This window comes from Lissotriton vulgaris, chromosome 6 (assembly GCF_964263255.1).
Source record: "Lissotriton vulgaris chromosome 6, aLisVul1.2, whole genome shotgun sequence".
NCBI lineage: Eukaryota > Metazoa > Chordata > Amphibia > Caudata > Salamandridae > Lissotriton > Lissotriton vulgaris.
Window position 1 is genome coordinate 425,167,964 of NC_141694.1, and position 23,436 is coordinate 425,191,399.

Consider the following 23,436-nt stretch of genomic DNA (forward strand, 5'->3'; position numbering starts at 1 on the left):
GTGACAGAACCTCCCTAGCTGTGGCTCCCACCCAGGATCTCTGCAACACACTAAATACCTTCTTTTTTAATAAGATTTGCACCATAAAGCAAAGTATTCCCACCACCTCACCCCCCGCCTCCCCGGCCGACACCTACCACAATCCTTTTACCCTGGAATCGTTTCCCCCCATTGACGCTGTCCGTTTATCCAAGCTCCTCCTTAAAGTTAAATCCGGTTCCCCTGATGACATCTGCCCTCCCTACATCTTGCGGGAAGTGGGAACCGCTATCCCTGAGAGCATGCTTCCCATGTTGAATGGATCTCTCTCACAGGGCTTGGTCCCTGCCAGTTTTAAGAAAGCTCTTCTCATCCCTCTGTTGAAAAAAGCAGGGGCTAATCCATCAGATCCCCTCAATTACAGGCCTATTTCTTTGCTGCCGTACTGTGCCAAAATATTGGAGGCTCATGTCTGTGATAGCATGTCCCAATTTTTGGAAGAATCACAGTACCTTGCGCCTAACCAGGCTGGCTTCCGCCCTCTTCATTCTACTGAAGCAGTCATAGTCTCAGTTCAGAACACTCTGAGGCGGAATGCCGACGAGGGGACCCACCAGGCTCTGGTGCTATTAGATCTATCAGCGGCATTCGACACGGTTGACTATACCATCTTGGTCAACCGTGTCGAACAGGCCGGTCTCAGAGGTCCTGCGTTGAGCTGGATTCGCTCATTTATTACTGGCCGCACCCAATCCGTGAGATTGGGCTCCTTTACGGCCCCCACCATCCCTACCACCTGCGGAGTCCCTCAGGGCTCTTCTTTGTCACCGCTACTTTTTAATTTATATCTACGCCCCCTGCTGCACTCCCTTAGGAACACCAGAGTCACCATCTTCAACTACGCAGATGACCTGCAGCTCATCTTTCCTTTAAACACCGAGGACTCAGTGGTAGTGTTTCAAAACACCATGTCTCACATCCTGAGCTGGATGAGCTGCAGTCACCTGAAGCTCAACCCTGGCAAGACTGAGCTGGTCTTGCCTGGGCAGAGTGTACTCAGCTGGAACCCTGGCTTTTGGCCAGCCAGTATGGGAGCCCCACCATCTAAATCGCTCTCAGTTAAGAGCCTTGGAATTTTTCTTAGCGAAGATCTTTCTCTGAAAAGGCAGGTCAGCGCAGTGGTGTCCTCCAGTCTATTTCAGCTGAAGAAAATTAAGAAAATTGCTCGTTTCTTCTCTCTGGAGGCGCTCACTCAGATTGTCATCTCCCTGGTTCTGTCTAGACTGGATTTTTCTAATAGTCTTTACCTTGGGCTCCAGGCTGGCGAGTTAAAACGCCTCCAGTTGATTCAGAACCAGGCAGCCAGACTTATTCTTAATCTACCTAAGAGGCAGTCTGTCAGAGTGGGCCTAAAACAACTACACTGGTTGCCTGTCGAGCAACGGGTGGCTTTTAAGACCGGATGTATTTTATTTAAGTCCTTACACCAATCTGGCCCCCTATTCATCAGAGACCTGTTCAAAAAATATGATCCCCCCAGGAATCTTCGCTCTATGCATAAACACCTTTTGACTGTCCCTACTTACAAAAGGAAGCGTCTTGGAGGCTGCTGCTTTGACCATCTTGCGGCCGCCTTCTGGAACTCCCTTCCTCTTCACCTCAAAACCTGTGGAAACATTCTCAGCTTCAGACACGCCCTCAAAACATGGCTCTTCTCCCAAGCGTTCTGCTGAGTTCCTCTATGCTTCCTCTGTCTGATGCGTTGTGTCCCTGTCTATAGCGCCATGAAGCCTCCGGGCGAACGAGCGCTCTACAAATACATTTCAATATCAATATCAATATCTTATGTTTCTAAATACTGTTGTTGTTTGGTAGAGTGTGGGTGTAGAGTGTGACCTATGTGGGAGTTGTTTTGGTGTTGTGCTTGATGTCTAGCGGTGGTTTTACTGCTGTGGTCTTTTAGCAGCAGTTCAGTATGGAGAGGTGTAAGAGGAGGAAGGAAAGGAAGGGATACATTTACTTATGCATTTAGCTACCATTTTAGTGCTGGGGGGCCTTCATCAACTGAGACTTGACCTTCGAGGTTTGCTCTAGGCTTACGCCACAGTTTTACACCCTTTCTTATGCAGTGGAGTAGAGAGTGGCGTTGTAACTTAAACCCTGCCAATCCACCCCTGCTGCCTGCCGAAATCTTTCCCCAGATCACCCTCCCCCGCTACCTGCCATGGGAGGCAATCTGGGGGATAGCCCCGGGCGGCAGAAGCTCTAGCTACGCCTCTGGCGTGGGTCCTTTAGCCGGCTTGCGCTCCATCTCATCTGGCTCGAGCTTTGACTTTGCCCTTGTCCAGCGTGACCTAACGTAACCTTTTTAGTGCTACTTGCTTCAAAGCACTTTACTGCATTTATTTCTTTAAAATTCAATATCTCATCTTCTACGCATAGATGTTTGTAATTTTGGTCTTGTTTCATTTATAGAGTCATAATTTATGGTGTTAACAGTGTGTTGCTGCTTGAGATAGTTCACAAATACTGTACACATTGCCTTCTAAGTTATGCCCGCTTGCTCTGTGTCAAGCTACTAGAGGGTGAGCACAGAATCATTTACGTTGTGTGGTGGCTTACTCTGACTAGGACTCAAGTCCCTACTTGGACAGGGTGCACACTTCTGCCAACTAGAAACTTAATTTATAACACTTACATAACCTTAATTTCAATTAATGGGTTATGCAGCCAAATTGGGGCCTCAAATAGAGCCCCTTATTAGCACATTCATTATTTGCAGGGTAAATAATTCATGTTATATTTGTTAACTTGAAACTGAAAGCCGGTCCCTGTAAAACATGCAGTTTGAGTGAGACCTGCATTTGAACAGTACTCTGCTATACAATTCACTACACTTAGATTCAAATCAATTATTTAACAGGCCACTCTCGTTTATCTCAAAGCAATAATTGCTATTGCATGGACAATAGTTTTAAACATAGTCTAATATTTTGCCATACAAATTACACCTGGGTATCCTAGTAAATGGATTCTTGCAACATAATCCATAAATTATATGGCACGTAACACCAGTGTCATGACAATGGTACACTTTTTTTTAGGGTAAAGTGTCCCTCAACAAATTTGTAGCTGCAGTTCCAGAGCTTATAAATGTCAATTCATGATAGGATAGGAACCTGTAGGCAGGAGAGTGTTGGGCAGTAAGCATAGCTGCATCTCTATTTCTATTGGCCCTCTCTGCATATAAAACAGCAGGCATCAGCTGCTCTGCTATGCACTGACTGCCATTAGTCACAAGGGTAGTGCAGCCATACCAGTCATGTGAGTATATATTATATGGTCCTTAAAATGTCACTTTGTTGCTATGAATAACATCGCTACCATGAAATGATATGTAATTCAGGAGGCTCACTCTCAGCAATTTAATGAGCGGCGGTGTAGAGGGTCTGCATCGCAGACATAAGTGGCCAGATTTATCAAAACTTTACACTTGTAAATTCTGTTGTTTGAGCTGTGCTTACTTTGTGCAGGTGGGGTCTGGAACTCCGCACTTAATTATCAACACCTGTGCCTGTGACAATCTGTCACAAGGTGGCGATGTCTGGCTAATTTAGCAATTACCACAACAACAGATATTTATTAGTTAAATAGACATTGAAAATAATTATTACTTGATGCCCAAGCCATTCTTATAGCTTTAAGTCATAAGTCATAAGTCAAATGCTCTTATATAGCGCAACAGTTCACCAAAAAGGTCTCAAGGCGCTTGGCAGAAGAGAAAGAGACAGTATCCTCGTGGGTACGGGTGAAGGGATTACTTAGGAAAGAGCCAGGTTTTCAGGCTCTTACGAAAAGCCTGGTGATCGGAAAGAGACAGAAGATGAGGTGGCAGCTTGTTCCAGAGTTGAGGGGCCATGTAGGAAAAAGACCGACATCCACTTCTCGAAGTCCGGGCCCGAGGCTGGACTAAGAGGGATTTAGACCTAGATCTTAAAGCTCTGGAGGGTTTGTACCAGACCAGTTTCTTCGCTAGGTAAGAGGGCCCAATGCCGTGGAGGAGTTTGTGCGTAAGACTAAGGATTTTAAATTGGCATCTTTGGCGCACAGGTAGCCAGTGCAGCTCTCTAAGGTTGGGTAGGGAGGGGGACATGGGGGGCAAGCCCAGCACCAGTCGAGCGGCGGTGTTCTGGAGGGTTTGAAGCTTAGACAACAGACCCTCATTGATGGTAGTGAACATTGCATTACCGTAATCTAAACGGCTAACGATCAATCCTTGGACCAGAGGCTTTCTGGACTCAAGAGGAAGCCATTTAAATATTTTCCCAGTTTCTGCAATAATCCATTGCAGACGCCCGATACTTGGTTGACATGTTCTTTCATGGAGAGAGCACAGTCGATCATGATTCCCAAATCACGTACCACTTCTTTGGGTTCTGGGCAGAGACCTAATTCTATGGGCCACCAGTCCTTTGACCAGATTGTCTTTGCCTTGCCAAATAGCATAATTTCAGTTTTGATATAGTTTAGTTGGAGTTTGTTTTCACTCATCCATTCACTAATATTGACTATGCACTGTTTAAATCTGGTACGGGTTTCCAGGAAATCAAGGCTACAGGTGATGAGCACCTGAGTGTCGTCCGCATAGGACACTGTGGATAAGCCATGTGATTTTATAATATTGGCCAATGGGGTGAGATACACATTGAATAACATGGGACCTAAAATAGACCCCTGTGGAACCCCTACTGAGAGCAGGGTCTTGCTGGACGCCAAGATATTGACCTTGATGTAAGTATGGCGGTCCACAAGATAGTTCTCAAACCAGGCAAGGGCATTGCCTCTGACACCAATCTCCCACAGCCGGTGTTTAAGAATGCTGTGGGAGATGGTGTCAAAGGCCGCCTACAGGTCCAATAAAATCATAATTGCAGACTCGCCTCTGTCAAGGGTAAGTCGAATATTGTCCACTATCTCCATAACTGCAGTTTCCGAACCGTGGGCGGCCCAAAACCCCGACTGCGAGGGATCTAGAAGCGCATGCGCTTTAATGAACGTGGAGACGCGCTTGTTCACTAGATGTTCCAATACTTTCCCTAGATAGGGCAGTAGGGAAATTGGCCTGTAGTTGGACATAATTGTAGGATCACTAGTGGGCTTTTTGAGAATAGGTTTTACCTGGGCCATCTTCCAGCTGCTAGGTATTGAAGCAAGCTCAAAGGGCGTATTAAAGATGTTGGTAAGAGAGTTAGCCAGAAGCGGGAATATCTCATTGCACAGCTCGGTGGGAGAACCCGATTTAACTTTCCCCAGGGCTTCTAGCACTTCAGCTGACGTGGTGGGCTCAAATTCCGTAAGAGACGGATATTCAGTGGGTTCTGGACTTAAAGGGTTCATAGGGGATATCTCTCCTACTAGGGTTGACTCAGGTCTGGGGGGTGCGAACGTAGAATAAATCGACTTAATTTTGTTGTCGAAATAGGCTGCCAGTGAGTTGACCCACTCCAGGGTGGGAGTAAATACTGATTGCTCCACCTGCGGGGTAGTAAACTCATTCAGTATTTTATACAATTCTTTACTGGAGTGCGCCGCTTTATTAATCCTATGTGTAAGATAAGATGATTTTGCTACCTTTATATTTTTTAGATAATTGTAATGAACTAGTTTGTAATTCTTACGATTTTCCAGCGTTCTAGTTTTCCTTCACAACCGCTCCGCTGATCTACTGGCCACTTTTGCTCATTTTTAAATCCTCCGTGAACCACAGGGATGCAATGGTTTTCATGTTGACTTTAGTTTGTGGGACAATTATGTCCAGTGTTTTCTTAATGGATGCTTCCCACTGGGTTACCATTAGGTCCATGTTATTTGATATTTCGTCAGTGGGTTTAAAATGAGTCAGAAAAGCCTCTGGGGTTAATTTGCGCCAGGACCGAATTGATGTTTGCTCTTTATGATTAATAGTACTAGGCTCGGAGGGTCTGGGGAAACTAAATTTCACAAGAAAATGATCGGTCCAAATCATGGGCAAAGATGGTTTGCAGGTTAGATTAGACATGTTGGAGAAAATTTAGTCTAGAGTATGCCCTGCTTGATGAGTAGGGACAAACACTCTTTGTGTTAATGCCAAAGTTTCCAAGGTGGTAATTAACTGGTAGGAGTCAGTATCCTGAGTAAGTTCTGCATAGTAGTTAAAATCGCCTAGTAAGATAATGTCCTGAAATAGTCCGAACTGTCACGCCTGTAGGAGTGTGATGGTTAGTATTTGTATTGGTACTATCCTTGGCAGCATAGCAGGGGCAATGTGTGTTGTAAGCTGCATTGGCCCCCTGAGAGGGCCCTAGCACTTATTTTTTTACCACTTAAGCACTGTGTGTAGGGTTCCTCATCATTTCAGGAGGTGGAGACATATAAGTCTGAGGTGTACATTACACCGAGGTGTAAAACCTCCCCTTATAAATGTTGAATAGCAAAAAGATTGAGTTACACCTGGATGTAAGAGTAGATCTACACATGAGTAAATATACACATTTATATTTAGCTTAGTGAATCAGCCCGTTAATTTATGGATTCCATGATAAGCCATTAATAAGAACAAATGTTTCAAAGCATAGTTATTCACTGTGCTGATAGCAGGCGCTGGGCCATGTAGGCCACGTTCCGTGTAGTAGTGATCCATCATTTCCTCTAGGTCACCCGGGACCGGAGTGAAGTTGAAATAAGGTAATGCTGCTGCACCATCAATGCAGGTTTCGGTTCACCCGCTCCGGCAAGTAAACTGGGGGCCACAGAGACAAATAATCTTTACTAGAATCCTGCAAAGACACTACTGAATCATTATGCATATTACTGGTGGAGCACGGCCCCTATATATCTAATGAGGTGGATGAGCTCCAGGCTGCTTGCAATGTCTTATTTTCCCAACATCAACCAATAAAGCTGCTAATTGCATTCTCAAATCAAAAACCTCATTCTGTAGTCTCCTAACTATAGCACTTATATTAGCTGTTTCAGCATTGTCAGTTGCTCCCAAACCAGAATCCACAGCAAGTCGACCCACCAATTACCACTTTCCAATGCTGTCTATAGTGTCACTTCCAGACCACAACACGGTTGGAGTTTCAAGAGAACCACGTTGGTGTTTGTGCTTAAATTTACTGGCTTACAAAGTACGGGAGCATGTTCTGTAAAATTGGCATCAACAGTTTTCAGCTCTGGCCTCTGTGGGCACGTTGGATGTGGGGTCATCGGAGATGGCTGGCTAGTTTCAAATTGGATCTTGTGGTTTTACTTTTTAGCTTGTCAAATATGGGAGAAATCTTGCTGGACCCTTTTCCTTGCTTCCGACCTTCGGCTTTGTCGCCCCCAGAAGAGTTTCAGCCTCCTCAATCAGAGTGTCAATGACCTAGAGCGTAGCGTTGGCTTGGGGCTTGCCAGCTGGGCATGTGGGGGTAAGCGCAGAGCTTTTATTCCTCTTTCCTGAAAAGTTCTCCGTAGCTTTGTGCTTGCCCATTGTGACAGACTCCAATAAAAGAATGGTCATATTGGCAAACAAATTGGGACACATATTCAGTCCCGGACTGGCCATAGCGGGCACCGGGCAATCCCCCGGTGCGCCGCACAGGTGGGGACCGGTTTTGGGCCCCTGGGGGCCTTTTTTTGTTACAGGGCCGTTTTCGCAGCATAGCTGAAAAATCGGCCCTGTAACAAAATCGGCCAAAAGCCGGCCCCGACAAAGTGCTCGCCCGCCCCCCTCTCCCCTGAGTGGGGAGGGGGGGGGGGTGGATCGAGCAATTTTCCAGGGCCAGTTTTGGTTCCCAGTCCGGCCCTGCACATATTACAGGACTCACCCTTGCTGAAGTGAGGTGGGTAGTCGTATAAGTGGATGTAAGGGAGGTAGCCTAGCCCAGCCTCCTCTGGGCTCTAATGGACACTGCCAAATCTTGGCTCGTTAAGCACAGCGGGGTGTGGGTGAGCATTTTACAGCATGGCAATTGAGGCGCCTCTCTTCTCACCAGCCTCCAGCAGGTACCCTGGGACTTGTAGTCCCTCCTTGCTCCAACAACAAAAGACTCCCATGCAGTGGGGGTGGCCAAGTGCTTTACAGTGTGTGATTGTGACCCCTCCCAGCTCAGCGGTCTCCAGAAGGCCCCCTAGGACTAGTACTCCCTCCTAGCTCCAAAAACAAAAGTCTCGCTCTCTCGTCTATTGTGCCATCACTTCACTCTTTTCCTGCAGAATACCTTCATCCCATTAGTATGCCTACTGTACTTTTAAAGACAACATTTGTATTCTGTTAGGAGTGAGAAGTTATAGTATGTCAGGACATTTAATTTTTTGTCGTTTTCCGGAAGTGAATCTGAGAAAAAAGACAATATTTTATTAATTAAATGCAGCCGTTTTGGTGTTATTGATAAAATTCGTATGAGGGTTAGATTGCCTCACTTTCATAGAAAATGCAAGAGAAATGATAGTCCCTATATACCATTGGGTAAAGAATGTTCCTAAAAGAAAAACTATCGTGTCAGAGTGCAGTCTTAGAATCATTTATTTATACCTCTCTCCCTCTCTACAATTATCGACCTTCTGGTAAGTAGTGCAGTTTGGTTATTTTTATTGAATTTTTGTTATCAACTTGACAGATATACATTCGGTTTATCTCTTTTTGTGTCGACAATAGGATGCTACACAATGGAGCACTCTCAGTTTATTTCCTATTCTGCATTACATGCTGAGATCTATTTTTGTGTTGACAAAAAAGCCATGACTTTTAGCGCGTCACATTTCTCTTCTTTAGTGACATCCAAATTGAGGTACTTTTATAACCAGTTAATACCAATTAGAAACAGGTGCAGGCAATACAGTTATAGCATAACACTGTGGCAAGGAAGGAAAAAAGATAAGACATCTAAAATATGTCTTTAGTTATGTTCATTAGTTTGTATAATACACACTGTAGTATGCAATTCCTTGTAGGGAAAGCTGAGAGAGACTTTGAGGTTACAGTTAACCTCAAGCCAAGACACAACGCTATAAATGTATACTTTATTATGTGGTAGGAAAGCATGGTTATAGTGACTCCCAGGAGATCTGTTAAGTGTACTATTTTACTTAAAAAGGTACTTTCCGGCAAGGAGGACAGTGTTGGTGGCAAACAAAAGAACAGAACGGATCCACCTAAGGAGAAGGAGACACCCAAGGCAGGACATTAATATTCAAATTACATAGTAGTGTGCCAATCCATGCAGACATTTCTATGCATTGGTATTTTATAGTCTCATCAGTAAAGGACTCAGGGCCTCATTTATGGGAAATGACGCATCGCTGCGTGAAAGCAGCGATGCGTCACTTCTAAGTGCGCTCTCCTTGCGACATTCCTGATGCGTTATATTTGATGTATGACGCATCATGTCGCAAGGAGTTACAGATACGTCAGTATTTCTGACGTATCTGTAAGCGCAAAAGTGACGCATTGCTGGAGTGTGTCACAAAAGTGACGCAACTCCAGCAATGCGTCCTTTCACATAGGGAAAGCCCCATGTGAAAGGGCCTGCGTCAGTCTTACGCCTGCTGTGAGGCAGGCGCGAGATTTTGACACAACGGCGTCCTAAAAGTGACGCAGTGAAATCTCATAGATTTCACTGCCTCACTTCCATGACCCTTCCTTGCATCAATACGCCCCCCCCCCCTTGCATACACTATACCTGGCGCAGGTATAATGTGGCGCAGGGGTTTACAAAGTGACGCATCTACCTAGATGCATTACTTTATAAATATGGCGCAACAAGGTGCATTTTTTACGCCACTGGTGCGTCACAAAAAGTGACGCACCGGCCGCGTAAAAGTGACGCACAGCCTCATAAATTAGGCCCTCAGGTCTTATGCCTATAGTACATAGAATCAAAGACAAGCTGCATTTACATACATTTCAAATACACCGGCCAACATTTTAAAGAGCCCAACCTAGTCTGTTTTGAGCACAACACAAAGGACTGCTTCACAGTATCCAAACCAACCTACAGCCCACCAAAATGTAAATCAACACCCTACCTGAAGTGATCAAACATACTCTAGCGACAATTTCATAGAAACGTTCAGGAGCAAGATTAGACAACAGCAGCCTTGCTCAGCATGTTCTCCCTGTTTAATGATGGTAATGATAGTTGCTTCTATTCGTGAAAGGGAAGGTGTACACGTTGGACTCTCTCAAAAAGGTCCAGGCCCCGGAGGGCAGGAGTATCACAGAACATAGAAAGTCTTAATGGGCAAGAGGCTTTCTCTAGCGTGCGCCCGTTGGCAAGGCCTACTCATTATTCTTCACACTAAAGAGGAAATAGAACCAACTTCACCAGCCTCTCCATAAGAACCAATACAAGCCACAGGCCCTGCTTAATAAATCTTGCTTAAGAAGTCCACCTAAGCACCTATATTCTGAGTATCTGCCACCAACTCCCATATTGTCCAGGAACAAGAAGATTTTAAATGCAATGGATGTATACATTGCACAGTTTCTTTGATTAACTGCTTTGATATTTTTAATATTTTCTTGTTTTTCTAAAACAAAAACCTTATCAATCGAATATCATTCAACATGGACATTCAAACATTAAGCCTTGGAGAGTATGAGAAAAATCTGTCACTAAACTCTGGGACTCCCTTTTACATATGTGCCACTTTGAAATTATCCTCAAGACCAAATTGGCAAGCTAGCACCCTCCTATGGGGTCAGCAAAATAGCTCTTTATCAACTGGTAAGTTTTCGAAGCACCTGAAAACTTTAATAGTCAGCCCTATAGTTAAACAAAGTATTCCCTGTCTACAGCCCCACCCTACAGTTTAAAAAAATGTTCCATGACCCTACGGACTTAGTGAATGATTGCCCTTTTTTACTACTACCTTATCCCTCAAATGTACACAGCTACGAAGAGTGAGTAAAGTCCAATTTACTGTGGGACGCTAATCAAGCTTTCGGGCAGAATAGGTATGTTGGTACTGAATAATCTTTACATGATAATGCTTAGCGGTGGTTTTGCGACTCTTAGTGGTCGAGAAATGTTACCAATACTTGGAAGCAAACATCAGATCCTGCTGCAACATTTAGCAGATCTAGAAGCTTAGTTGACCATCCTTCAGTGGATCAAATGCTTTGTAAACGGAACATCTCAAACTTTATAGTTGCGCACATTTATAACACCTTTAAATCAGTTCATTAAGAAGTTCACAGGGAAACTTCCTTGCCCTCCTCCATTCTGTTTATTTTATATATGACACATGAGGCTCGCTTGCTACAGTGATTTTCTTTCTTCAATATTTTCATATCTTCATATTTTCAGAAAACATCCCGAGTCTCCTAGAGGTAAGGAGAGAGGAGAAGAGCTCATCTGGTTAAAACCATCATCCAGGTCTGGAGAACTTCACTTGAAGATAATCAAAAACTGCCTTAAACTCAACCCATCCAAGGTGGAGCTTCTATGGAACAATGTAAAGTTAAACATCTGTAACAGCAGACCGCAGCCCGGTTCATTGGGAACATGTCCTGCTCAGTTAATGCAGTGGCAAACTTGGAAATGTTTATTTACTCCAAGGAATCCCTCAACCACTAACTAACACCTGATTTTATGAGTAAGAGCTATTGGAATAACTCAACCTTTTTAGGTCTGGTGAAATTATAATTGCATCTGTCTTGATAAATCTCTTGTAAAATTAAATGAATAAACAAAACAAATAATACATAGAAACTACTGCAGTGCAGGCAGTGTCACTTGAGACAGGAACAAGCGCCTGCACACAGACAGTGACAATAGTATGATGGTGCCCAGTGCAAAGTCAACATTAAAAGGTGGTCTTTGGCACTGAGTGTCCCTCGTGCTTTTCTGCCTCTCGTAGTCGCATCGTCGGATTACATTCATTCTTCTACTCTCATCCAGCACTCAAACACATAGGTTGTACATTCATAAATTGGTCTGCTTGGATCAGTGCAGCAGTTCTACTGCACTCACTTGTATCTGCCCAGACCCTGTGCATGTTGACTTTCAAATGCTGACGGAAACTGGCAACTCAAACATGGCGTTCACAATTCTTTTGTTCAATAGGCGCTGTCAGCCATTCAGTAGCTCAAGTTTATTTAAAAGCCTCGCCACACTCCACCTTCAGACTGTGTTTATGAATGTATCAGGCCCCACAAAACTGCAATATTGCCACTAGTTATGTTGGAGCTTATAAACGGTATGCTATGGATTACTTGCCGTCATTTCACCCTCTGCCAATCATGCATGTTGCCCAGAGCACTGTTAGCAAGCACTGCTTGTGTGAAGTGGTTCATACTATGTTGTAGGGCAGTTTCCAATGGCACGCTTTTATCAGTCATGCAGCAAACTGATCTCGAAATCAATCACTTAGGGCACTCTGACACGCTTTTGTCAGAAGGATTCTCCAAAATACTTGTACCTCTCCCTGCAGTGAGGTAGAGGAGACGAGGAGCAGAATGGAAGATGGAGGTACTCTTCTTGCCTCCAGCCCATCTTTCGTCTTTCCTATATTCATTTTGCTGCTTCCTCATATGGCTGAGATACCCGCCACCCCCTCTCAACACGATCCCCAAAAGAAGGGAAACCGGAAACAGTTCTTCAAAGTTTTTGGATGTGGGAGGGAGTGACCCTCCCGCGGCCGTATTTATTAAAACAAAAAATTAAACATTAAACGTTTCATATTATGTACAATTTCATTATCACATTTGCGATGTTTGGCTAATCTTAACATATTCTCTAATACAGAGGTTCTCCTAGCCGAACTAGCATCCTACAGAAACATTCTCTATAAACACTGAAATTGTACATCCTAACGTTTAAGGGCCAACGGCAAGGTCATAACCGGTGTCAAGATCCCTAACCAGACTTACCCCTCCCACTTGGGAAGGGCGACAGCACAGAGGCTTACCTCAAGTGCAACTACTAACAATTTCCCTTGACTTGTCGGGGGCACTTAAGACTCGACGCCATTTAAAGGTCGTTCGAATACTTGTGTGTGGTATCTAGAAGGTATCGTGGACCTCCCCCCACCCCACACAACTTACCGCATCTGCCGTCGCAGATGACCCTGGCCCCGGGAAATTCCTCAGGAGGGGGCTGTAACCCCTCCTACACAGGAAGGGGCCTTGACCGCCTTTCCTTAACTTCCGGCGACCCGCCCTTAGACGGGACCGCCTCCCCATTGAGGGGCCAATGGCCACCTCCCCCGAGCGCTCCCATCCGTGTTGGGTGACGCCCACTCATAGGGATCTACCAATTAGTGCTCACCGATCATGACCTTACCGCCTACCAAAAAATAAATACGACAATTCGAACTTATGAAAACATTGGTCGCTACGACCGAAAGAGCATGCTCAAAAAGCAACACTACATCAAGTCCTTTTAATCGTAACAACCTAAATGATATTCACCATACTTTATTATTAAAAACAACAAAACTGATACTTTCACAACCTGTAAACGAAAAAGGAAGAACATACTTAGAAAATCCACTTTATTGCACAACAACTTGCTGTCCTCAGGGGCTGGTGGGTGGGTCAAAATTGGCTCTTTGTTCTGTCCCGAGCTCACGTGTAGCGAGGAGGTGCAGCTTCGGAGCACAAGAACAAGAGGACGTCTTCCGGCCTTGCGTCTCCTTTTATCCGTCTTCAGGGCGGGCGTAAACCCGCCCCTGCCCGTCCCGAGGGCGTGGCTGGCTGCGTCAGTGTCTAGGCCAGCCCACTCTAGGGCGGGAACAGGCGCGCCCCGGCTACGCCGCTTCGGGCATACCAGCCGAGACGCGCCTCCCGCCCAAAAATGGCTTCCCGGGGGGATCGAGGCACTCCGCCATACGTTCGGGGGGACCGAGTGGTCGCCCCTTTCCATATGGCTGAGATACCCGCCACCCCCTCTCAACACGATCCCCAAAAGAAGGGAAACCGGAAACAGTTCTTCAAAGTTTTTGGATGTGGGAGGGAGTGACCCTCCCGCGGCCGTATTTATTAAAACAAAAAATTAAACATTAAACGTTTCATATTATGTACAATTTCATTATCACATTTGCGATGTTTGGCTAATCTTAACATATTCTCTAATACAGAGGTTCTCCTAGCCGAACTAGCATCCTACAGAAACATTCTCTATAAACACTGAAATTGTACATCCTAACGTTTAAGGGCCAACGGCAAGGTCATAACCGGTGTCAAGATCCCTAACCAGACTTACCCCTCCCACTTGGGAAGGGCGACAGCACAGAGGCTTACCTCAAGTGCAACTACTAACAATTTCCCTTGACTTGTCGGGGGCACTTAAGACTCGACGCCATTTAAAGGTCGTTCGAATACTTGTGTGTGGTATCTAGAAGGTATCGTGGACCTCCCCCCACCCCACACAACTTACCGCATCTGCCGTCGCAGATGACCCTGGCCCCGGGAAATTCCTCAGGAGGGGGCTGTAACCCCTCCTACACAGGAAGGGGCCTTGACCGCCTTTCCTTAACTTCCGGCGACCCGCCCTTAGACGGGACCGCCTCCCCATTGAGGGGCCAATGGCCACCTCCCCCGAGCGCTCCCATCCGTGTTGGGTGACGCCCACTCATAGGGATCTACCAATTAGTGCTCACCGATCATGACCTTACCGCCACAGGTCCGGATAGTTGACCGGCTATCCGGACCCCCCACCAAACTCCTACCTAAAGGTCATGTTTTAACGATTTTAACCAAGCTAGGAAGTCACCTATGAGTAACTCATTGCCCACCCTCGACAAATGCACACCATCCCGCAAATACATACTGTCATCATTAATACAACTATGCGAGATCGAATGTAATGTCTTGGAACGGAACAACCGACTCACTTTGTTATTCAATTTTTTAACGGAATGATTCAAAGCAGGGATCGAGATAGCCCCCCGCCACACTTTTCGTGGGATCATATGAGACCACGCAATTGTACACCCCGGAACTCTCCTTGCTAACCAACTTACCGTGGAAAGCATAGCCTCCAGGAGAAGTCGTCTACCGGTGGTGACTAGATCATTGCCCCCCAAATGTACTATGACTATGGACGGCGGTGACCTCATCCGCTCTAACAAACCCTCAAAAAATGCCTGAAACTGGTCAATACAGAGACCGCCCCTTCCGTAGAAGGACACTCTGTACCCGTATTCCCCAGGTACGTGAATCATATCACCTGCTTTGAATACGACTGCGGCCCGTCTCACGTATGAGTGGCCTACAACCCACACCTCCTTTCTCTCAGCCGGTGATGTGTGACCGCTGGCCTGGTGTTGGGTCAACTGCACAGTCCGCCCTGCCGCGTAGGCTTGCGCAACTGAAAACAAACAAAAGACAAGAAGCGTGAGTACATGATTACAGCTTCACAACATGTGCAATCGCACATACCTCTTATAACAATTGGAGGACCAACGCCCCACCCGTTTTACTTGTTCTACATTGAGACCCCTGGCTGTAGCTTCTGTGGCAGCCCCTATACGAAAGGAATGGGTCCCAAATTCACCCGGGTCCAAGCCCGCTGCGGCAATGGCCATTGCAAGCACCCGCTGAAACTGAAACCTCGTCAGCGGGGTGGCGTCTACATGCCTCAACAATGTCCCCCCCCATGATGCCACCCTTCGTGCTAGGTAATCTTCTAAGCACTGAACCGGACACATGGATGACTCGGGGATCCTGCGGATGATCGTGCAGTCCCCCCTCCCATCTTGGTCAGTCTTGGACCTGAGAAAGGAGACAATCATCGCATCACCCCTGATCTGAACCTGCTCCCTGCACAAGCCCCCCGTCACATCCCGTTTGTTCCTTGCAACTAGCTCACTAACTCTCATAGCCCCGTGAAATGCCAGCATAAATGCAGTCCGGAACAAACAGGTCTCGAACGGGGACGAGCATGTGTTAGGGAGTGTGGTCAGCAACTGGGACAACCTGTCTAGACCTATCGGTCGTCTTACGTCTACTCTGCGACCCTCCAGACGTTGCCACCCTCGCAGCGCTTTCTGTACCGTAAAAGACGCTGTCGGGTCCAGGATGCCATGGGCCCTGGCAACAAAGGAAATGGCGGCACGATGCCTTTGGGCCGTGGCCACCGATTTCCCAGCCCTACGTAAGGACATCAGGAAAAGTACTACCAACTCCTCCTGCCCCCAAAGTCCCCCTCTCTCTGCCCCCAAAAAGGCTAAATAGGCCTGGAACGCCCCTTCATATGCCTTCCTTGTCCTGGGTGCTAGACTCTCTCCCACGAGGTGACGAAGTTCGGGGCACCGAGAGACCAGAGAGCTTCGGGGAAGGGTGCCGGCTCCGGGTCCGCTGAAGGAAGGAAGCCCGAGAAAGCCTGCATGTGAAAACGAGACAGTGCATCAGCGGCCTGATTCATCACCCCAGGGACATGTTTTGCTCTGAATACCACGTTCAGTTGCATACACAGTAAGACAATTTCTTTGAGCAGCCTCAAAATCAATTTACAACGGGCTGCCTGACTATTGATGCATTCTACCACGGTCATATTGTCGGACCAGAACACAACAGAACGATCTCTGAACCCTTCTGGCCAGGTTCTCAGGGCCACCAGAATGGGAAATAATTCGAGGAAAGCGATGTTACTTGTCAGCCCCTTCTCGTGCCACCATAGGGGCCACTTCAGTGCCGACCATTTTGTGCCGAAGATGGCGCCAAAACCTACGCTTCCTGCTGAATCTGTCCATAGCCCAAGCTCATCGGAGGACATGACTGGCTTGTTCCAGACAACTCGGCCATTGAAGTCCGCCAAGAATGCTAACCAAATCCGCATGTCCTGGCGGACCTCAGTCGATAACCTTGTGCGATGATGACCCTCCTTCAGGCCAACCATCGCTTGGGCAATTGAGCGGGAAAAGGGGCGAGCCATTGGTATCACTCTCAAGGCAAAGTTCAACTTTCCCACTAACTGTTGCAACTGATGCAGTGTAACCTTGGATGCAGTTAAACATACTTGGAGGGCTGCCCTAAATTTCGACACCTTGCTAGCTGGTAAACGGAAGCACCCCTCCCTTGAGTCCAACTCGATCCCCAGAAACTCGAGGCAAGTCGTGGGACCCATAGTTTTACCCGGTGCCAACGGCACGCCGAGATGACCCATTAACACACAGAATTTGTCTAAAGCCTGGGCACATTCGGGACTACCGGCGGGGCCAAGGAACAGAAAGTCGTCAAGGTAATGCATTACATTTCGGAAACCCGCTGTCTCAGTGAACACCCACTGCAGGAAAGTACTGAATTGCTCAAAGTAAGCACATGAAATAGAGCAACCCATTGGCATACACCTATCCATGTAAAATGATCCCTGGAACCCGAATCCCAAAAGACGCTGATCGTCTGGGTGTACCGGGAGCAACCGGAACGCTGACTCGATATCAGATTTCGCCATCAACGTCCCGTGCCCCAGGCGATTCAAGATGGCTACTGCCTCATCAAAAGATGCGTATCGCACCGAACAAACTTCTGGATCAATTGCGTCGTTCACCGAAAGACCTCGTGGAGCAGACAGATTATGGATCAAACGGAACTCACCCGGGTCCTTCTTGGGGACCACCCCTAACGGAGAACAAACGAAACCTGGTACCGGAGGTTCACTAAACGGGCCGGCGACCCGTCCCCGGCTAACCTCTTTCTGAATTTTTTCCTGCACTACCGATGTATGTTGTAAAACGGAAAGTTGATTTTTGCACGTCCCTACACCCTGAAAGTCCCCTACCGGGATGCGGAAACCATGTGTAAAACCGTTCCGTAGCACCCCGGCAGAAGTACGATCCGGGTATTCGCTGAGCCAGGGAATCATTGCCAAGGTATCAATCGGGGTTGGTAAAGGCGCCCCTCGGCCTAGCTTAGACCTGTTTGGCGCCCCCCTTACCCCCATTCTCACCCGTTCTGGCTCTGCACGATGACTCAGGATGGGACGACCCACACGTACTACACTCATGTTTGAACTTACACGATCCCGGAGGCCTGGTACATTTCCCCTTGTTGAAATTAAAACAGAAACCCTTTTTCCCTGTATTGCCTGCGGGCCTTGACTGGTCGTCGGTGCTCGTACTTGGTCGAAAGGGCGTCCCCACATTCTGGCGGGAGTAATCAACAACATTGCTCCCGACCAATGGCATTCTTAACATTCCTGATTCTTTCATTTTGTCCCAAGTTAATGAATCGTAACAATCCCAAGTCAAACTCTTGTTATGTTCCTTTTCCTTTCTGAACAGATTGTCATAACAGAACCAATGGTTACCTTGATACGTTGTCGAGTAACCCATAATTCGTGATTGGTAAACGGGAAACTCAGGGAGCAACTCGGGCCTACGTTCCCCCAAAATCGATGTGAAAATACCCCATGCATTGCCCCAGTTGCCAATGTTCTCATTAACCTTAAAGGCGGCCATTTTTGCGCGCCAAACACTCGGATGCATCAAGTCCTTCTGACTTTTCACATGCTCCACATCATAATGATCAACAAGCAGGGAAAAGATATTCACGTACTCTCCCGCCCAGATCTTCTCTTTTATAGCTAACGGCACATGTTGTCCCAATCTCTCTCTACGAGAGGGTGCTGACTCGTCCCTTGCAATCGGCAATGGCCGCTTACCTGCACCGGACGCAGCTTCTGCCGCTTGCGGCTTGTCTATCCCCGCCACTCTAGCTGCCTCTTTCTTCTCACGAAGCCCTTTTATCAGCGCCTGTGCCTCGGCAGCCGTGGCGCCATCACCACTATCCCCCAACCACGCTGCTAGCTGTGCTGCCAGCTCGGGGGGCATGTCTTCCTTGGATGTCGGGGAGACGACCCCCGGGATTGGATTCCCCTCTATCGGTACTGGGGTCGGCGCCTCGAGAGGGGCAGAGGGAACCGGGACGTCCCCACCGGCTGGAACCTTCCTCGGCCTCTTAGGTCTCCCTCCAGCCGGCGAAGGGCCCGAACCCTCCTCCCCATCTCGCTCCGCCAACCGTTTCTTTATGTCGGACATATCTTTAAAGAGTGCCCGAACCATCTGGTCAGTCGTCATTCTCTTTTCGCCTTTCCTGGGCATCTTCTTCGACGAAGTATCTGGAAGACAAAGAAAAAGATCAAAACGCTCAAAATTGGCTCTTTGTTCTGTCCCGAGCTCACGTGTAGCGAGGAGGTGCAGCTTCGGAGCACAAGAACAAGAGGACGTCTTCCGGCCTTGCGTCTCCTTTTATCCGTCTTCAGGGCGGGCGTAAACCCGCCCCTGCCCGTCCCGAGGGCGTGGCTGGCTGCGTCAGTGTCTAGGCCAGCCCACTCTAGGGCGGGAACAGGCGCGCCCCGGCTACGCCGCTTCGGGCATACCAGCCGAGACGCGCCTCCCGCCCAAAAATGGCTTCCCGGGGGGATCGAGGCACTCCGCCATACGTTCGGGGGGACCGAGTGGTCGCCCCTTTCCATTCGCGCCAACCAACCTAACCTCTTCCGTCCCAATCCTGGATCAGGTTTTAGCCACAGTTTACAAAAGATGGACGTTAGTCCCTCAGATTTCCTTCTCGATTACAATGCCATGCTCTTCCTGGGGCCTACCACATATTCACATTCATCATTCCATACTTTTGGACAGATTTTCTTCTTCACTTGCACGACGTCTGCAAATTCTTTCTATCACATTAAACAAACAAACAAAGACAAAGCGAATTGGTGTAGGTTTAAGGTGCAAACTATTGCAAATAGAGCATGAAAAATGTGCATTGGTGCATGCCCGTGGTTGTTTGTTAGCACATTAAGGCCAGAGGTACTGACTTTGCCTCTGCTCACTTACATTTGACATAAGATCCTAGCAGTCAGCACCAGTGTTTAATCCAGTTAGGGGTTTTGTAATCCCAAACATCTGGGATTACTCCATAATCCGTTGAATACATTGCACCATATACACAATGCAGTCATTCAAGTTCTTTTTGGACCCAAAAAATATGAGACCGTGTTACCCCAAATCCATGTTTTACATATTCATGAAGATGCATAGTATCTTGTATAAAATGCTCTCCCCTAACTTTCTTGCTACAAGGTTGGAGCTCCACCTGTGCAAGTACAGGTTGTTTGCGACCTACAGCCTTCTGTTTGCAATCTCAATGCTCAGATATGCAAAATGGGGTCGAAGATCTTTAAGACTTAAACAAAAAACAGCAACGTGTGGGCCACACAAGAAATGTGTAATAGCAGATTACCACATAAGAACACTATAAATAACAGAGAGCGAGAAGTGCACTTAGCAGACGAATCCCAAATTCAAAGGCGCATCAAAGCACAGAACTCAAGACAAACAAACATACAACAACTACACATGAAAGCATACAAAGAGAAAGGTGCAGAGGACAGACAGATAACCATGAATAAAATAAGAGACAACTAAGTAAATGCAAAAACGCGGTTAAATACCACTAGAGAGAAGATCTCATTAAGTAAACCTAGCCAAAGTGAATCAAGTTGATACTGGACACTGATAAAGGCAGCACTCACCAAGTCAAAAGCTTAACATATGGCAAGGTTGACCATCCTATTCATCTTTCTAAGGTAAGTGAGCTGAGTACCAATAAAGCACAGTAAGAGACAAACAAATACCATGGGGAACATCATAAGATTAAGATATCAGGCTATCACTCTGGAGCTTATTTACAAGCCCCTTGCGCCGCCCGTACGTCACTTTTCCCCATTTTGAATGTGACGCACTGGTGGCACGAGCGGATTGTAAATAAACCCCTCTGTGCCCAATTATCTGTGCAATTCAACTCAACTGCCACATATGAATGAACTTTAAACTGTGATAAAACATAAAACAAAATACACAGTGTGAAAGAAACTGCCTTAAATAATGACAATAGGAAAAGACATTAATAAACGACCTTGTAGCAAACATGATGACGCCTGAAGAGAGAGGATCACAGAACTTGGCTCCCTAACCCGAAGTGCCACCCCTTTTCACAAAGGGTGATACGCAGAGTTAGAGATAGAGATGGAGAGGAAAGTAGGGACTGGAGTCAGTAGATTACTTTCTCCAAGCAGCAGGAGAATTAAGGGGAAACAAATTGAGGCTTCTGATCGATTTAATAGGGTATGAAGGCTGGTGCCCAGTTAGGACCTTTCCCAAATAGAAGACTGAGACATGCATGAAGCTCAAAGAAGCATTGTGTGCACATTTCAACTCTAAGGGCCCAATTCCGATGCGGTTGGGAACTGCTCCGACCATCGGTCAGAGCCCTTCCTACCACGTCGGAATTGCCAGTTTAGATTCCTTTCCGACCGACCCATTTTGATTGGGTCGGTCAGTAGGGCATCTAAATCGGTTTTCTGAATAGCCTTCGACAGGCTTAGAGAGCCCGTCCTCAATTTGGAATGCCTGCAGTAAACCCTTGGCTGGCTCTTTCCGACCGAGGGATTACAATGGCAGCTTCCCACTGCCTTGCTGGCATTTCTGATACAGAAAGGCATTGGGAATCTGTCTTTGGGGGCCCACAGCAGGGCCCCCTTGGGTGCAAGGCTGCCAAATGGTAGCCTAGGAGGTACCTATGGTGTCCCCCTGTTGATCCCTGCACCCCGTGGTAGGCACCATAAGGTTGAACTGCACCTCTGCTCTTGGCAATGAGAGCATGCACTCTGTTTGGAATGCATTTTCCCATTGTAAAGAATAGGATTGTAACCGAACAGGGTTCGGTCGCATCCTACTTGCTGGGCTGGAACCGATGACAGGAGGTTGTTCGGTTCCAGTTCCAAATCAAACTTGGATTCCAGTCCGTCCGACATCGGAATCCGGCCCTAAGAGAAATGTGGATCAAGAGCACCCTAACTTCATCTCATCATGCCAGGAGCCAGATGAATCCTTAACAGCTTTCATTGGGCAGCTAAAAATCTGGTTCAAAATTGCTCCTTCAATACATCAATACATTCACCAACAAGGGCGCATTTTGACTGCAAGTTATTGAGGGCTGCCCATCACCAAATATGCAATGTAAATTTCTCAAAAGGCCAGTCACATTAGAGGAAATACGTGTGAAGGTGAGAGCTGGGGAGTTAATCAAAGACAAAGGTGCACAGACTAATGCAAGGAGGGTGAGCAAAAAAAGAGCACCTTTGCCAAAAACCACCAAAAGGCACATGGAACCCAGAGAATCATATCAATGGTGAGAGAAGCACAGCATATTTTGATTACCCTTTTCTAGCACCAAGCACTAGCCTCCACGTACAACATTAGCTGGACTCTCACAAGAATATGACCATTCTGTCATCCTCAGCAACAGGAGTAGCTCGAATAACGAAAAGTGGTTCAAGATCACAGTATAAGACCCAAGGAAGGACACCAAGGGAATTCATCCTCAAGTGGGTGAAATGCTGCGCTTTAGAATCATTTTAGAATCTTTTTTCTTTAAGGAAAGGGGAGAAGAGATCAATTTCTGTATGGAAAGGGGAAATGTTGTGTCGTGAATAGTACACTAGGACCTTGCAGACTCTGTACTTCCAGGACAATGGACAGCAAAACATAATTTCCATTCACTATCTGCTCCTCAAAACTATCAATGACCTTAGCATTGCACGCTCTAAATGTGATAATTTGTTATGACAATTTAAAAGAATCATCCCACAATACAGATATCAATTCATATTTTTTCAGTCAAGCATTATGCTTATATTCATCTCTATTCATAAGATTATTTATCACTATGTTTTTCACAATATTTTCAAACACATAAAAGTATTAGTCATGACCAAAAAAATGTTATTGGATTTTATCAACTGTAGACAATATTGTAGCAGGATGAGAACAAGAATGGGTGGCCCTCTTATATAGACATTAGTAAATGTAGCAGTTAAAAAAATATATCAATTTTAGACACATTTCAATTTCAGTATATGAAAGAAACCAAGGTCCAGCACCAGCACAAACAATAGGCTAGGATGAATTGCACTGGCTAATACTGATGAAAAATGACACAACGCTACTGCTACTTGCTGCCATGTAACATTTTCTCCCTATGTGTCCTAAAAGGATAAGGGGGACCCAATGCAAAATAGGGTTGAGTTACAAAACTTGGAAAACTGAGCTAGGGGGTGCATGAGTGATAATAGTGTAATGCTGCTGTGTGAACTCTTACATATTGTGAAGGAGAGGGAGGGTAACTGGGGACCTGAGGCCTATATATATAGAACTGTGAGGGAGGGGGTGTTCTCCTCAGCCAGTACCTTATACCGTAGAAGCATACGGTTCCAGGCAGCAGCAATAGGGCTCCAGCGTATTCGAAGGGCCTCCTCTCAATGCAACGCAGAGGTCTCTGCTTCACCCCAGTAATGCCTTACACCATTGGGACAAAGCTGTGGGTGTTGGGTCCTCCTGTTCATAGTTAGTAGATACTTAGCCAACAGGAGGGTGAGACTGGCGAATTGCACCCGTAACCTGTGAATTCTTTGGCCTGTGGAA